Source organism: Lagopus leucura, unplaced genomic scaffold (genome assembly GCF_019238085.1).
Source record: "Lagopus leucura isolate 7727_CA_CO unplaced genomic scaffold, USGS_WTPT01 Super-Scaffold_739, whole genome shotgun sequence".
NCBI classification, from domain to species: domain Eukaryota; kingdom Metazoa; phylum Chordata; class Aves; order Galliformes; family Phasianidae; genus Lagopus; species Lagopus leucura.
Genome location: NW_024962255.1, coordinates 6,375,967 through 6,381,966, shown reverse-complemented (window position 1 = coordinate 6,381,966; position 6,000 = coordinate 6,375,967).

The window sequence follows — 6,000 nt, the reverse complement described above, 5'->3', positions numbered from 1 at the left end:
CTGCTCTGGTATGTTTTGCCCGTAAGGCTTTAGTGTGCATAGAAGTACAGATGTATTTGGCCGCTGAAGGAATTCTGATTTTGACACTAAAAATTAAGACGCCACAAACTAAACACCACGTACAAGATCAGTCCTTTGTTACTGTTCACATGACTTACTTACTTGCAACCCCTAAACCCTACATGCCAGGCTGTGTGGCAGTTTCATACAACTGTCACATCAGTTCCATACAACCACCTGGAAAACTACATGGCAGGTAGTGGGTAACGTCCCTTTACATCTTTGTAATTGTGAACAGCAAGTACTCCTCACTGACAGTACAAATGCCAGGAAGCACACAACCCATAAGACTTCTACATACCTCTGAGATAGCCTCATAGGTCTACTGGTCCACAGGCTGATGGGACCAGCCACAGGACTTACAGAAGTATTTTAACAACTAGTTTACTTTTCTCAAAGCTGAAATGTACTATAAAATGTGTCAAGCCAGGATTGTGGTACTTTATGGATGCACAGTTTGGGGCAGGATGCCAAGTTAAGATATGGCTTTGCATAACTCTTCAGTTGTAAAACAGTTTACACAGATTACTTTTTTAACACTGTCGATTTAGCTCTCCTGCTGCATCTGAAACCACTTCTGCTCCTTTCTAGGGCTTCTCAAGAGAAGCACCCAAGTTGTAACATATTTCATAAGTGCAGAGATATTAAAACTTGAAGCATAAAGCCTCTTCCTATCCCTGATGAAGAAATTTCCTGTGATTTCTCACTACAGTGACAGAGAAGGAAGAATTCTCATCAAAGTCAGGCAAATAACTCAGATGGAGCAATGTAAGCAATATAAACTCACTTTTTTAAGGTTTAAAATCATCCATTAGGAGGTCATCCAATATATTTGTTCCTCCAGGCCACATACTTGCATTAATAGTTTTCACTCTCCAGCTCCTGACACACTGCAGTGAACACTTTTCACCAGGAATTGCCTCCCTTATTTGACAAATGAGCCCACCTCTTAAATATAAGCCTCAGACACAGTCCCGTCCTTCCAAAAAACACTTAGTAGCTTCCTTTCGTGTTTTCTAAAGAGTCCTAAACATCACAGACACTTGCCCAGGACTCATGGATTGATGAGTGGCAGCACCGAGGGTGGGAACAGGCTGACAGTGTCACAGAACTGTGAAGGTTGGAAAGCCACTAAGGTTATCCAGTACAGCCATCATCACCACCATGCCCACTGAAACATGTCTCTCAGTGCCAAAGAGCTGGGTGCTGGGGCCCCATGTGGCACCCTTGGCACGGGGAGCGTGCTGGTAACGCGTCACTGCCACACAGGGAAAGGGCAACATGAGACATCCCTGACTTTAAAAGAAAGAAGAAAAGGGTATATTTACACATATATCTGCTGCCTCCACACTGCATCCCTTTACTCTTTGCCACCAGCAGTCCGATGGTTGGAGGCATCCCAGTTATGGCAGAGTCTTCAACTAGTGTTCAGGTCCAAGGTCCCCAGAGCCTGAAAAGTTGATGTAAGAATAATGGTGAGGGGGAAAACATTAGAGGAGGACTGCCCCCAAATACCCTTGCCTTCTGGTACAAGTCCCACTACCTCCTGTTTTCCTTGGATAACCCCATGCAAATTCTCACAAGTAAAGGCTTATTTAGCAATAAGACAAATCACAGTTGTCACTGCAGAAAAACAAATCATCTGACTAGCTTTAAAGAATCCTTCTGAATTCACAAAATTGTGCCTAGGACTTTCAGAATGTCATTTTACAATGCCTTGTTTTAGGTAAACAGACAGATAGAACAAGACCTTGAATGGATGACTGCTGATAGCTTAAAAAATTAAAACAAAGATCAAGCTTTGGTTTGGGAGCCTGCTGTGCATTGGAAACATTAACCTACTTTGAGTGAAGCTTCCTAACTGAGCAGAAGAAAAAACAAGTGGGGCAGGCTGAAGGGAGATGTGGAGATGTGCAGCTCCTTATTCTCATGCCTTTGGAGCTACAGGGACCAATTACAATGAGAAGAACCCAGCCAAAAACCTAGCTGTCATCCAGCAGCTTAGAGCTTCTAAAAAGCCCAGTGGTGAGAGTAAAGCTACTTAATGTTTTGATTTTTCCCATCTGTTTGGAAAAAAAAAAAAAAAAAAAAAAAAAAAAAAAAAAGGAAAAGTCAGGCTTTAATTATAATTAGTGGCCAGAAATTGAAAAAGATTTTTTTCTTTTTTTTTTCTTTTTTCCCTCTCAAGTGAATGTTGGCATTGGTAACTAAAAGCCTGCCTCAGGTTGCTTGTGGGGGTTCAGACAGCAGCTTGTCTCTGTGATGGAATACCAGAAATTATTACTTATTGAAACATAATTCCTGCTAAGAACAGCACAGCCTGCATTTCCATCACTTCTGGGGATAACTGATGTTTCTTGGGTAAAAGATGGGATAAGTAAGGATGGACCCCCAAAACACACTGACCACCTTTACCACGACAAAAGCAAAGCACTGTACATTGGAAAACAGCTTTTAAGGCATCATTTTCCTGGTAAAATTACTTTCCCGTTATGGATTATTTTTTTTCAGCTCTACAATAAGTACTTCAGAAAAGGACTTTCTAACTGAGTATAAGGAATACTTACATCCCTCTTTAACACAAACCCATTGGCTTTTCACATTCAATGCTAGTTATCATATAATCTCTAATACAGGGATAGAAACCTGCAGAGGATGCAAAAGATACCTACACCTAGGCCTCCTGTCTTTCTTCCTGAGCTGGGCTTCTGACCTTTGTTTTTTAAGAAAGCTTAAAAATCAGAATTTGTGGCATTATTTGTTATACAGAGGAAGTCTCTGTGATCTCCTAACCTGGTGTTGATGAACTTCAGAGACTTCCTTCTGGACAAGCATCTCACACATCATAGAGCAGCAAGCTCAGCCAGGCTCTGTGTCTCCAGAAGGTTGAGGCTGCTTGTGATGGATGCAGACTGTGCTATGAGCTGACCAGCAGCTGTATCTCAGGCTGCTGCTTTCAGACAGGTCAGAAGTTGCACAAGGAAATACACATTCTTTTGATATTTCTATTTCAGAAAACAGAGATGTCCACAGAACCAAATGATAACTATAATAAAATTAAAAAAAAAATCTGTCTGCTTTCACCAAACATCTCTGAAGCTCTGGAAGTGCTTGCTCTCCATTTGGAGCACTGCTCAAATATAAATCATAGAATTGTTTGAGTGGGAAGGGACTCTTAAAGGCCATCTGCTCCAACTCCTCTGCAGTGAACAGGGACACCTACAGCTCCATCAGGTGCTTAGTGCCCCGTGCAACCTGACTGTGAGTGCCTCCATGGATGGGGCACCCACTAACTCTCTGGACAAGCTATGTCCGCGCTTCACTAACCTTATAGTGATTTTTTTTTTTCTTATATCCAATCTAAATCTCCCCTCTTTTAGTTTGAAACCATTTCCCCCTCGTCCTATGCAGATGATGGTTTAATAACTCACTCAAGTTCAAGCAAGCCTACAAGGGTTTCCTTGTTGGTAGCCTTCAAATCACCAGTTTATTTTTATCCCTTGCTGCCAAAGCCAGCTTTTCCCGAAGATCACCACAATCCTCAACAAAGCTCAGGGTTTCTTACGAGTGAATAACTGACCTTATTTTCTTGTTTTACAAAGTGACTGAGGTATCACAAGTGTTTTCAGATCAGATGCTGGACAGCTGCCTTTCTGGATGGAGGCTTTTTGTCCTGCTCTGCACTAGCATAGCTCACTGAAACCTTACACAGAGAGGGATGTTTCTAGGGGTGGCAGTCCTACTGAGTGCTGAATGGGCAACACTGTGGGCCATACAGTCAGAGAAAACAATCCAGAATAACAGGGTTCATGAAATGCCTCATCCAATAATATGGGAAATTCATCAAAGAGGAGAGTCAGACTTCCCTCGGGAACTAAATTTCTTTCCACTTGAAGTTTCCATCATTAGTTGCTACCTTGGGGGTAAATGCCTCCTGACTCCTGGGAGAGCACTGCAGGCACCAGAAGCAGATCTGAGCAGACATTCCAAACACCTGAGGGTTTATTTTTCCCTTTCTTCAAAAGGGACCTGTCTTCCAAATCAGGAAGTGTTTGGGGGAAAAATAGCAAGTTGTTGGGCTTCTTTTAAAAATGATGTTTTCACATAAAATAAAATAATAATTAAAAAAAAAAAAAAGAGAATTAAAAATAAGGAGGGAGAAGATGTTTTTGAAACATTTGAAGAAAACATGTTTTAAACACTACTGAATAGGAAGCAAACAAACAGACAGGGAGTGATAAGGACATAAGGTTTGGTTTTGTTCAGTTGCTGTATGAGGATGTAATGACTCTGCTACATGTGGGCAGAACAACAGGAGAGGGAGAAGCACAAGAGATAAATCCCACACCTTCCCTACATGCGAGGGGGGGATGCTGCAGTGAGCCTCTAGGTGTGAAGCACTGCCTGGTCTGGCTGCTGGGGGAAGGCCTGGAGCAGCACTGCCAGGGGGAACAGTGCTGGGGTGGGAGTGGGCTCCCAGTAGTTAATAAATAAATAACTAAATAAATAATAAAGCCCAGCTGGGCTTTATTCCCTACAGACAATTACACTGAAACAGTCTGGACTCATTTGAAGAGCTGGAAGGGCTCCATTTGAGGCAACTCTGCTACTAAACAGCTGTCGATTAACTATTATAAAAAAGAAAAACAAAAAACAAAAAACACTTAAAAAGTCAATCATCAGAAGCTAACATCAAAAAATGTTTCTACCAGCAAAACCAAACCAATTCCTCTTCCGGGCAGCTTAAATTTTATTCTCTACCCTTAGATTAACGTGAATGACACAGTCTTAGGCTGAACTGAGATGTGACTATCCAGGTGCAGGGCCACCCAAACTCATAAGATGGGAAGAAAGGGGCTGACTGTGCCTCTGAGCTCTGCAGCACGCCCAGGGCCAGCTCTGGGTTTCATACAGGTTCAGCAGCTCAAGGATGACCCAAAGAGGGTTGTCTCTTATTGATCCAGAGCAGGGTGCATGGAGGGCAGGCCTGCAGCTGAGGGGCAGGCCTGCTACACAGCCTCAAGGCTCAACAGCTGCAGGTGGAGGCTGGCCCACTGACCCAGCCTCAACCCAGGAGCTCCACTGTGATATCTCACCCATAATTTAAAAGACTATTACTTTCAGCCTAGCCAAGAAAGAACTTAAATTCAAAACTCACAGCATTCGGTTCACCCACTGAGGGTGCTCAGCTCTGTTATTTTTACCCTCAGAAATGAGTCCTTGCTCATACCAAGCCTTGCGCAAAAGATTCATGTGGGATCAGGAATGCAGCCAACAACTTTTCGCCAAGCAGCAAACTACAGTGGTTTGCAGTTTACCCCCAGATGCAGTTTTCCTGGCCAGAGACAGCAAATGAGAAGTGGCTGCATTGACCCGAACCCGAGCTGCCCAGGGTGCATCCACCAACTCCTGGAGCTGCTTCCAATAGCTCTGCACCCATCCCCATCCCTGCTGTGAGGTACCAGGGAAGCAGGACCTATACAGAGACACAAGACATGGGCTTCCCTCCCTAGGCATGGGGAAGGAGTGAGCTGCATGCTGCCTCAGTGTTGCTCGTGTGCACCGACTACAACTGGGGAGAGCCAGAGGACACTGTTAATGAGGGGAACAAGGGGAATACTTTCATTCTTTGTGATCTTTATTTAATGATTTCACTTCAGAGCAATGGAAGATAGGGTAGGTTGGGAAGAAAACTGTTGCTCAGGAGGACTTAATTAGATCAGTGAAGATGGTCCAAGTGTTCAGACTCACTGAAATAAAATGGGAAATTAAAAAAAAAATAGAAGCTATTAAAATATTTTCCTCATCAAAGTTTCCTTGAAGTCAACAAATTCTCACACTTTGAAACTTGACAAAAAAAAAAAAAAAGAGCTTTTTATTGACGGAAAGTAGTTTAATTAAAATTAGAATAATTAAAAATAAGACGTCTCCAGAAGCATG